This window comes from Artibeus jamaicensis, unplaced genomic scaffold (genome assembly GCF_021234435.1).
Source record: "Artibeus jamaicensis isolate MK-2021 breed Jamaican fruit bat unplaced genomic scaffold, CSHL_Jam_final scaffold_369, whole genome shotgun sequence".
Taxonomy (NCBI): Eukaryota; Metazoa; Chordata; class Mammalia; order Chiroptera; family Phyllostomidae; genus Artibeus; species Artibeus jamaicensis.
Genome location: NW_026522042.1, coordinates 15,757,488 through 15,770,377, shown reverse-complemented (window position 1 = coordinate 15,770,377; position 12,890 = coordinate 15,757,488).

The window sequence follows — 12,890 nt, the reverse complement described above, 5'->3', positions numbered from 1 at the left end:
CCCTCCAGGGTGTTCTGTTCAAAAAACCTAGCTGTTACAACTTTTATTTCGCAAAACTCACATTGTATATAGGGTGAATTCAGGATGAAGACTGAAAATATTATATTTCCCATACTGAGCTTTGCTAAAAGATGGGTTGAATTCATAAAAGAGGCTCTTGTGAGTCTAGAACTATGGATACTAAAAGTATCCACAAACTATGGTGGAGAAAATCCTTCAAGATACTAACATTACTAAAAATAATTGGCATGCAGACTGGGTGTAGTAGTAAATAAGCAGTATGTATAGAGAAGAGGTGTTTTGCAACTCATACATTCAGGCTTTCTGGAGGTTTACATGTCATATATCACTGGATAAAACATTGTTCTCTCCCAACAACATCTTCTCTGTCTACTAACAACTATTCAACTTGTTGAATTCTGAAATACCACAGTTTTTGCCCACCATTCACCCAACTCCTGAATCACTAGATTGTCATGTTGTCTCTTCTCAGATTTGAAAATTAAGCAAATCAGAGTGATATCACAAATATATTAAACTTATAAAGATGTCTCAATATTTTTAGTTCCAGTTAAATATGTTTGTACACATTAATGTTTTTCTTCTCATATCTCAACTTTCACACAAACTCAAATATTTAATATCCTAACTGTGATCCACATGGGATTTAAAAAAAACTAACTCTGCATATTTCAAAAGCTATCAACACTTGTAATGTAGTGAACAAGGAGAGAAATACATATAAAGACTATTTCCTTTGTTGATCTATTGCTATGTTAACGTGCCAGCAGATTTTCATGGCATGTGATTACTTAAAAATCTTCAATTTATAAAGGAAATAGTCCAGTATTTATAAGGGTTTTTCTCTGAACAGATCAAATGAGTGCCTTTTAAAATTGTAACCCTCAAGTATGTGAAGGAGTATTATAACTAGCTGCTCCTCCTACTGAGGATTAAAAGCATGGAAAGATGTTTCAATTACAGCAGGAATGATTTAAGTTGGACAACAGGAAGGTACACTTGATAGAAAATCATACTTGACCTTAAAAAAGATTACCAAGGGAAATATTTAAACTTCTCTTCCACACAAGACTTTGCAAATAAATTAGATTCTACGACTACTGTGGCGACCATGAATTCTAGCAATGTTGTTCCAATGGAATGGAACAACATTCCATTGTTCATCTTTTAGCACTCTATACTAAATAGGAGTAGAGAAGTTATCTTGTCTCACTCATGGCCTTTCTCACATGACTTCTTTTTTCCTCCCTTACCTAGTATGAATCCACTGCATGTAAGTCAGTATAAATTGGCCATATGTCTGTACCCACCTTGGTGTTTTGTTATTAAAAATAAAAGACCTCTACAATGAACACATTTGCTTATGATACCTCAGACTAGGGTTTGATCTCCAAAATATATAAAGAACTCACACAATTCCATTCTAAGAATACAAGCAACCCAACTGAAAAATGGGCTAAGGACTTCAACAGACACTTCTCCAAGGAGGACATACAGAAGACCCAGAGACATATGAAAAGATGCTCAGTATCACTAGCTATCAGAGAGATGCAAATTAGAACCGCAGTGAGATGCCACTTCACACTGGTCAGAATGGCCATCATAAACAAAGCAGCAAACAACAAATGTTAGAGAGGATGTAGAGAAAAGGGAACCCTAGTGCACCATTGGTGGAGTTGCAGACTGGTGCAACCATTACGGAAAACAGTATGCAATTTCCTCAAAAAACTAAAAATGGAACTGTCTTTTGACCTGACAATTCCACTACTAGGATTATATCCTAAGAACCCTGAAAAACCAGTGCAAAAGAACCTATGCACCCCAATGTTCATAGCAGTACAATTTACAATAGGCAAGTGCTAGAAGCAACGTAAGTACCCATCAGTAAATGAATGGATCCAAAAACTGATACATTTACAAAATAGAATTCTATGCAGCAGAAAGAAAGAATGAGCTCCTATCCTTTGCAACAGCATGGATGGAACTGGAGAGCATTATGCTAAGTGAAATAAGCCAGGCAATGAATGACAAATACCATGTGATCTCACCTTTAATAGGAACCTAATCAACAAAATGAACAAGCAAGCAAAATATATCCAAAGATATTGAAATTAAGAACAGACTGACAGTGACCAGAGGAGAGAGGGGAAGGGATTACAGGGGATAAAGATGAAGGGTTTTCAGGAACAACTGTAAAGGACAGATGGACAATAACAAGGGGGGGTGGAAACAGGGGGGGATGTGGGGAGGTCTGTGATAGTGAGGAGGGTTGAGGGAAAAAGCAGAAAACTGTATACTTGAACAAAAATTTTTTAAAGTTTTAAAAAAGACTTCTACAATAATAGAAGACACAGAAGTTGCCAAAATGGTGTCCCTTTTATGGAATTAATTTATCTCATATTTCTATCTTAATACTAAAAGATACCATATATTTTCTATTCGAAATGTTATATTTTTTATTTTAATTGTTGTTCAAGTACATTTTTCTGTCTGTTACTCCCATCCCAGCCCACCTACCCAGCCCTCCCCACTCCCTCCCATTTCCACCCCCCCTAGTTTTTGTCCATGTGTCCTTTATAATTGTTCCTATAAACCCTTCCCCTTTTCCCCTGAAGTTCCCCCCCCTTCCCTCTTGAAATCATTTATTAATGCCTTAATATTGCTTTCTATCCCTGTATTTGCACTGAGAAAATAATGGAATCAAAAGATCCTTTGAATTTAGAAAATATTTTCCTCTAATTTTACAAATATATTTTAATAAATTGGTAATAAGATGTTATAAAAAGCAAGAACAGTCAAAAGCACACCCTTTGTTTATTGCTATATTATCTCGGTTATGTTTTCCCACCTCATGTATGCTTAATAGAATAAAATAAAATGTTCTCTCTATAGCTAAATTAGCCATCTATATTCTTTTTGTATTAGGAACCAGGATTGAATTTTTAAGTTGCATCAATAATTCCTCCTATCCCTGCATACCTGTCCTTTAGTAATATTGTGGTCATCCTCCTATCAAGAAGATCCATTTAGTTAGCCACTGAATCTGTGCTGGAGATATAACTTCTTGACCAACGGAATGGTCAGAGGTTATTTTGAGTACAATTAACTTCCTTTCTTCTCCTTGTAAGACATTACCATGAGACCACTATGGAAGGCCATGTCACTGGAAGAGGAGAAACCATATACATGAGAACTGAGGAACTACACAGCACACCCAGTGCCCAGTGGCCACAGAAGACATTGGGGACCATTCAACCTCTGTCAAGTCATTTTGTGACTGCAGTCACATGAGCACCCCAAGGGCAAATGCTCACAAAACCCTCTCAGCTAAACCCTGCTTAAATTTCTGACTTATCCTCTCATGAGCAATGAAAACAATGTTATCTGAAGCCACTCTCTTTAGGCATGTTTTGTTCAGGGATGCACACATCCCATGCTCAATTCATAGTTTACAGATGAAATAAATTACAGCATGCAACATGTGAAAATAATATTTATGCCACATACTACATAGTAATAAAACCATTATGGGTCTGTGAAAACTATCATAGCAGAGATAAAAGAAGAAAGACATACTTAAAGAAAAAAAGAAGATGGAAAAGGAAAACAGAACCATGCGATGAATTTTATAAAGATTTCAAAGGGTCATGGAGCATTTAATACATGGAATTTGAATGACTAAGTAGATGACAGTTTTATTTTATTGCTTTAGATATTGTTGACACAAATTGTGTCTCAACGTCTCCTTTTAGTTTTCCAGTATGACACTCTTGCCATGTCCTCACTGTACTACTTTAATTGTCCTTTCCTCGTCTTCCTCGTTGGTTCTTATTTGCTTTCATGTCTTCCTAAAATGAATGTAAATATTATTCAGTGAGGTGCAGTGGGGCCAGGAGAGCAAATTAACTAGAACTTGGACAGTGGAGCTGCCTGGCAGCCAGAGTCTGCAGTGTGGGCCTGAAGAGTGGTTAGCAGTGGAGGCAGCAATGCTGCTCTAAATGACTGTCCCTGTGGAAAGACTCTGCCTGTGCCCTGTTGTTCTTAACTCTTGTCCAGGTCTCATGCTTCTGCATATGTTGCTTCTGCACTGATTCTACAAATTCTTTGATATACTTGCCTACCCTAAGCAAAAGTGGATTTAATCATTTTAATTTGAAATTAAGCACACAAAACATGAAATTTGCTCTCCATTCTGTTATAGTTTCTGTGGTATGGTATGTTCATTCATTCTTTACTTCAATACATTTTAAAATAATTATGCATCTAAGTCAAAAGAGTATTTTAGAATCTTTAGCTGTTGGATTCAAATTTAGGAAACACAAATTAAATTATCAATAGTAAATTTCCAGCTTTATCAGATATAGACAAGAAAGATATTTTCTAATATAAATTCTGCTTTCAGCTACATAAATCTTTGACAGCATGATTGAGTAGTTTTCTTGATGCATCTCCTACCTTGAAAAATAACCTTTATAATCTTGTTGAGTTTTGAGATAACAAGATCTTTCTGCAAAACATATACTGAGGAAATAATCACGGGGCTCACTCTGCCCCCTCCCCCTCCCATTTTATCAGTTCTCTGCTCTTGCTGTCCTTATTGACCTCCAGAGTCGAAGCTGAAGAGCATCTTAAGGCTTTTTTCAGCATTGATTAAAAAATAAGCAAAAGATTAGCACGAAAATTAAATACTGAATGCATACTTTCATTTTCATATATATTTGGAGTATACATATTAATTGAATTTAATAACAAGTATGAATGCAATTATAAGCAATATACTTGACATTTGTGTCCTCACAGCATTTTAAATTAGAAGACAAAAAGTCAACATAAGGAAGGAATGTTATTAAGACATAAGGGTAGCTATGGAGAAGTTCACTTGGTGATTCGTAGAATTTATACATTTTTAGTGCAATAGAAACTAACAGATGTGGTATTTAAGAAATAACAAGCTTATTACATGAGAGGCCTTATCAATTTTGATCTCAAAATATGTTATGTTTATAAATTATTGTTTTAATTCCAAAACTTGGTTATTTTACAATCACTTAATATGTAGGAATAAAGGTCAAAAAGGGGACCTACAAGTCATTTAATCATAAGTCTAAGACCTTAAATTTTAGATATAAATTATTTTAACTGAACATCAGTATTTATTTTGATTTATCAGTAAGTCCTCTCAAGTGAGTACGGCAATTATGAATCTTATAGGCACTCAAAGCAGAATCAAATGCAATAATGCAAATGAATACACATAAAAGCATGTGTACATATTTAATGATGATATGAATATTCCTTTAATAACTACTGAAACTGACTTAAACTGCCAAAAGTCATCTGTAGCATTACTGTTTTATTTTTAAAATAAATTTGAAATATCTGTCAACATTTTTAAATTAAAATAACTTCTAAGATTGTTAATAGTGACAACACAGACAAAGGGTTTTAAAAAGTTATAATTCAGAAACAACATCTGCTATGGAATTACAAGGATGAAGACAGTAATACATGTAAACCTTCTAAGCCAACTCCTTTGCAGTCTTCTTCACCTCGGTCCAGGTCTGTTTCACTCTTCTAATTGCCTAACACAAAGCCTGTTCATGCTCATTCCTCTTTGTATCACACCCCTTACCTACATTTTAAGACATCCTGCCTATTACCCTTTTGAAATCCGACCTTTAATCTCTAACTACTGCCAGTACCGTCACCCTGGCCCAAGAGTTCCTGCAGAGCCAGCTCCATGGAAGAGCAACCTGGGCAGTCGGTCCATGTACATGGAAGGCCCGGCTCTTGGTTTAATGCTCAGTTCTCAGCTTCCTGAAATTCTTAATTATGTTTTAACTGCAGCCCAACTTTTCATTTTTCTCTAGTCCCTCATGATTACATAGTTGGATCTGACTGTAGACATTGTCTGACACGGTTTGCTTGCTTCTGCTCTGGACTTGGCGGAACTGCCAAGGTGATATGCCAGAAACTTATGTTAGATCATACAGGATAGAGCAAAAGAAAGTTTACAGTTGTTTTTATGGAAAATAATAGAATAATTCATAAATAATACAAGAATCAATTGCTTTGTATACTCACAACTGTAAACTTACTTTTGCCCCACCCTATATTACTCCTTTGCTTCCAGTCTTCCATGTCAAAAGTTATGATTTTGACTAATTGTTGTGTATGATTTCTCTGCACTCTTGTCTCTGTTATTCTCTTGCTGTTTTCTCATTATTTTTTTATGACTTAGGAACTAAACTTCTCACTGGTCCCGTACATATACTACTCCTATATAAGGGCTTTTAAGTTTCTGCAGCTCTTGTTTATAAGTCTAAAAACACAGAGTGTTTTATAAGTCTTGTTTTATAAGTCTGATCATTGTTGTCCCCCAAAAAGAAAGATGAATATTTTTTCTTTCTTAACTATTACAAATTAAAATTTGTTCTAATCTGCCAATGTTCAACCCTCTTGGTCAAAATCTTACTTTCAGTACTGAATTTAAGGTAGAGGAGAAATCGAGAAAGTCTAAAAAGCCTCCCAAGTGGGTAGATGATAAGAATATAAAAACATGTTGAGAAACATAAGTCTAGAATATTCTCCCAGCAGATATCTTAAGATGTGTTATCTCACTTTTTAGTCAGGACCACTTCTTCAATGGGGTCTTCCCTGCCCACTCTAGCTCATTACAAAACTTGCTCCCCTCTCTCCCTCCCATCTTCCAAAAACTAAATTTTCTTTCTCTAACATACACAAACACAAACACATCCATCACAATGTGGTCTGCTTTATATTTTACTTACGGTGTTTTGTGTCAGTTTTGTCTGCTATAATAGAAGCTCTATTAGATGAGTATTTTTGTCTGTTTTGGTTACGACTATATTCCAGAGCTTAGAATAGAGTGTTTCACACAGTAGAAACTCAGGACATGTCTATAAATGAATGATTCTAGCAACTTGAGGAAAGTAAATAAACTGTGCAATGTATTTGCTGAAAATAGATAAAATTCAGTAAGTACCAATATATTGTATCTGTCATCCTTTCAGTATCTAAAAATATAAAAATGTATAATAAACAGAAAAAAAGCTTTTGTCTGGTAAAATTCAAGTGGAAGAGCATATTTAGTTTAAGCTCTGGCTTTCAGATAAATGATAGAGAATAAAAATATTTTTGTAAAGAAACAGAGGAAACATCGTTTTGGTAGCACTATCTTTTTTATTAACAATATATGCTATTATCTTCTAGCTCAAATTCCAATGCACACTAATAAAATTTTAATGTTTCATTTCACATGAAAGTGATACTGGATGTCTAACCCTTTCATAATAGACTTGCAGAAACACAATTGGCCCATAGGCATGTTCAGTTTTACTTCTAACATATTTTAAATTTCAGCATATGACATCAAAAATCTATTGGAAAATTAAAATAACAGCAATACTAGCTAGCACTCACACATAGCAGCCATGGTGTGAAGCCGAGTGGCTGCTTTAACATTTAGAAGCATGCATATGCCCCCCTCTTTGCTGCAGAACCCTCTGGAATCTCTTTTGCCTCCGGGCAGCTGTTTAAATTCTGTCACTGTCTCCCTGACTTTTTCATCACCCAGTTTAGTTTCCACCTCTTCTTCCTCACAAGCAGGCCTCTTCCATCACCCTGTTTTTTTTGGTTTTGTTTTGCTACACAATGAAGCACCTATATTAGACCAACTCTTATAGCCTGACCTTCCACTCCTTATGCTTGCTCCTAAAATGTGTCCTGGCTGTGGTTCATAAAAATCCGTGTCAAGCATGGCACTCCCCACGTTTTTAAAAATTTCAGCTAATCATGTTGCATCAACTAAGTCCTATATTAACAAAAATTATGCGGAACTTATTGTCTCAGTCTCTCAATAGCAACATTTATTATTAAAATTTGGAATTTTCATCACCTAGCCAAGAGCAAAAGCAAATTGAAAAATGCCTTGGAGCTTCAGATTTCATGTTGACCTTGACTGTTTCAATTATTTGGATAAATTCAAAAACTTATATTGATAAAATAAATGTATTTACATTTATAATATACAAAAATAAGCAGACAAAAATAGGTCCCTTAAGAACCTATTTACAACATAAAATCTATGAGCTGCTGACAGGATTATTCATATTTCACTGGGAATAACAGTATTCTGAGGTATAAAATAGATTATGTATGTGGGCTCATAAAGCCAATAAGACTTGCTTTAAATTGTTTGAGTTTTGGCTCACTTGGGAATTAGCTAGAGTTCACTGATGCATCTGTTGCTTTCAGCATATCTGGTAAGTGAGACTCCACACATCCCAGTCTTCAAAACTTATAAAATCTGATCTGGTTAGCGGTCACTTCATTCTTGGATATTTTTTGTGTGATACTACACGGTAGTTCATGAGTTCTGTAGGCGCACGTGTGGAGGTGCTGATGAGGCCCTTCTGGCATGTGGCGGCAGAACTATACTCCTCCCCAAAGATGCTGTGTCCTAATCCTCAAAACATATCATTGTTTCTTACATAGGCAAACAGAACTTTGCATCTGTGATTAGGGACTTGGGAAGAAGATATTATCCCAGGTTAATTGATTTCTCTTTTAAAAGTATATTTTATTGATTATGCTATTACAGTTTTCGCCCTTCTGCCCTGCTCCCTGCCCCCACCAGCATTCCCCCTCTTAGTTCATGTCCATGGGTTGTACGTATAAGTTATTTGGCTTCACCATTCCCCGTACGGTTCTTAACCTGCACCTTTCTGTTTTGTACCTACCATTTTTGCTTCTTATTCCCTGTACCTTTTTCCTCATTCTCCCTCCTCCCTGTCCCTGCTAATAATCCTTCATATGATCTCCATTTCTGTGAATCTTCTGCTCCTGTTCTAATTATTTGCTTAGTTCATTTTTGTTTTTGTTTTAGGTTCAGTTGTTGATAATTGTGAGGAGTTTGTTGTCATTTCACAGTTCATGGTTTGATCTTCTTTTTCTTAGATAAACCCCTTTAACATTTCATATAATAAGGGCTTGGTAATGATAAACTCCTTTAACTTGACCTTATCTGAGAAGCACTTTATCTGTCCTTCCATTCTAAATGAAAGCTTTGCTGGATAGAGCAATCTTGGTTGTAGGTGCTTGGATTTTATGACTTGGAATACTTCTTTCTAGCCCCTCCTTGCCTGTAAGGTCTCTTTTGAGAAATCAGCTGACAGTCTTGAAAGGCACTCCTTGGTAGGTAACTGTCTCCTTTTCTCTTGCTGCTTTTAAGATTCTCTCCTTATCTTTAATCTTGGGTAATGTAATTATAATGTGCCTTGGTACGTGCTTCCTTGGGTCCAACTTCTTAAAAATGGAAAATGTTTCCTGACTCGGTCCGAGAGATGAGACAGAAATAGAAGGAATAGAGATTCAAAGTTCGATAGGGACTTGACCTATGGTTGCTGGCTCTGGAGAGGGCAGATGTAGGAATGTGATTGGTCACAGCCAGCAAGGAAACAGAGATGTCAATCCGACAGGTGCAAAGACGAGGCTTCTGCCCGCAACCTGAATGACCAAAGAACCGGGCCCTTCTCTAGAGGCTGCAGAAAGGCAGGCAGCCCTGCCACACCTTGATTTAAACCCAGAGCAGACTAAACTACTGCATCACACCTGAGCCACAGAACTTTATGATGACAGACTGGTGCTGTTTCAAACCACTAGTTTGTTAACAAATTGTTAAAGCAGTACGAGAAAACTAATGCAAGGAGGAAAGGCAAACCCTACACAGATTACGCATTGTTTCTCAGAAAGATCAAGGTATTTCTGTCTACGGGATAATGGAGGCTGCCGGGCACGGTGATGATCTTCCTGAGAAATGCTGTCCTACCGAGGGTTCAACATCGGTCTACACGTCCTTGGAAGCTGGATGGTTTAACAGTGGTAGCAAATTGATTAGAATTGGAGAGGGTGATTTGTGCCCACCCACTGACACCATCACTCTGTTTATGGAATCGCTGGGAAAGCAAACATTGCAATGGCCACAAGGAAGCCTTGCTGACATTCATAAAACAGTATGATGTTTGGAGAGCCTTTTTTAAATTGAATGTAATAGGGCGAAAAAAAAAAAGATAGCCACATCTGGTACTCGCACTTTTAGCCATTTTCATTTATGTCTTGTTTATGTTGACAAATAAGGTGAATGTTAAACAGCAAAGATCTATATCAGTTCTTCATGAATTTGTCAAATTACTTTTTTAGTGAACTGGATAATAATTTTCAAATTTTTGAGGAATAGTTCCTTAGTTGTTTTTGTGCTGTTTACAATAGTGTTTACAATAGTTTACAGAAGTGTCTAACACCTATAGATACTTCTCCAATCTCTATTATTAACATTCTCTTCACCACTTAAATCTAAACAATTAGCAATAATAACAAAGCCAGCCATAATTTCTGCCATTTGCCAATTTTCCCTGCGGTGTCCTCCCGTCCAGGCTGATTTTGAGCTACCAAGGTAACATCACTCACTGATCATGCACTTGGTTTGGGGTTGTGGTGAGGTGAGACTCCTTTAGACAGTCCAGGACTTACAATATTTGAATTTTTTTCTAGTGCAAAAGAAGTGAGCACCCAGATAGTTTGGGGGTATTTTTGTGTTTTAATCAGCTTACCCAGCTGTGGGATAAAGAAAAGTAGTTGGTGAGACTAAAAGCCATCAGCAGTAAAATATCAAAATAATGTCGGGCTTTTGACAGTCAGCTTTTATGGGCCATTATGAGCCAGGTCTGGCCCACCAGTGCCTGCGTATGAGTGGACAAGGTTATGCAGGCGATCCCAGGTCAAATGTGGGCTTTGCAAATGTTCGAATATCTTTAAAGCCTTTGTCCCACAGGCGGAATTTCATGCCACCTTTTCCACTACATAAAATTTACTCCATTACTTAATTTCTTTTTGCAATGAAAATGTCCAGAGCCAGAAGACAGCTGTCTGGGAATGAGGGAGCAAGACCTCACCAGACACTGAGTCTGCCGGTGCCTCCATCTCGGGGTGCTTCTCAGGCTCAGAAGTCATGAGAAATACACAGTGTTGCTTGGGCCGCCCAGTCCATGGCATTTGTATTATAGCAGTCCACACATACTAAGACAATGCATTTCCTAGCCTTTTAAATGGCTTTGAGTTTTATTTTATTTAAGTATTTTAAGAATGTTGCTTGGTTTATGCATCATAATCATAAAATGTAAATTAAACTTGAATCTGCAAATGAAAATTTTGATGTAAGTGATATTTAAATTGTGTTCTTGATCAAGTTTAAAATTACTCCAGTATATTTTCCAGAAGGTATTGATCATGTCCAACCTTTCTTAGCCTGGTTTTTTATGACACATTTAGTTAACTGAAATGTTTTCTAGAGCGCAAACCAGACAAATAATATTTTTAAAGAGCAGTATATGATATTAAATACAATTTGGATTATGGTAATTAAAATTGAAAAACCAACCTAATCATCATCAATATGTCATTTATTATAAAAAATAAAGTAGTGAATATGTGTTAAGCAGGAAGAATTACAATAAAATGTTTTACTGAATAAGTTGTTTTTAAACTAGACATTATTTATTGCAACCCTGAAGAAACATAAAAAAATAAAGTTTAGAGCACTTAACAATATGATAATTTTTTCTAGAGACAAATGTTTTGTCAGAAAGTTTTTGATATCCATCTTTGAAAAGTACTAGTCAGTAAAAGAATTTTCTTTTAAAACATTACTCAGAAAAAAATAGAATCATATGGGAGATAAAACATTTGGGGGCAAGAGTTAGCATAAAAACCTCTCCCAATATTTAATTTAAAAAAAGCTCTCCCCTCCTCTAAAACCTATACCTATTTCACGGTTAGCAGTATTTCTAAAAATGGCAGTATATTCATTGGTTTCTACTAATAATTTATCTTAAGCGTAGCTTTAAGATAATACCTAAGACCTTAGTCAATTTTCTGTTTTTAGGATATTTTTAACAATTATTTTATTTTTTTTTAATTTAATTTTATTTAGTTATTTTTCAAGTACAGTTTTTTTGTCTATTTCTCCCATCCCAGTCTCCCCCACCCCGTGCACCCCACCTCCCTCCCATTTCCACACCCCTTAGTTCTCGTCCCTGTGTCCTTCCTATTTGTTCCTCCAAATCCCTCCCCCTTTTTCCCCTTAACTTCCCTTCCCTCTCCCCTCTGGTCACTCTCCCCTTGTTCTCTATTTCAGTGTCTTTGTTTTTTGTTTTTTCTGCTTGCTTGTTTGTTTTGTTGTTTAGCTTCCTGTTAAAGGTGAGATCATATGGTATTTGTCTTTCAACACCTGGCCTATTTCACTCAGCAAATGTTGAAGAGGTTGTGGGGAAAAGGGGTCCTTAGTTCACTGTTGGTGGGATTGCAGACTGGTACAACCATTATGGAAAACAGTATGGAATTTTCTCAGAAAAATAAAAATTGACCTGCCTTTTGACCCAGCAATTTCACTGCTAGGATTATATCCTAAGAATCCTAAAACATCAATTTCAAAGAACCTATGCACCACAATGTTCATAGCAGCACAATTTACAATAGCCAAGAGTTGGAAGCAACCTAGGTGCCCATCAGTAAATGAATGGATCAAAAAATTGTGGTACATATACACAATGGAATTCTATGCAGCAGAGAGAAAGAAGGAGCTACTACCCTTTGCAACAACATGGATGGAACTGGAAAGCATTAACAATTATTTTTAAATCACTCGGTAATAACAACTGCTTTTCTATTCCCTTTTAAATCATATGTAGATGTATATGCTATTTTTCCTTATCATTATTATTTGTGAATCAATAACTTCCTGAAAGGTAATTTCAGTCATATTGTCACCTGCACATCAGCACAGGCCATGC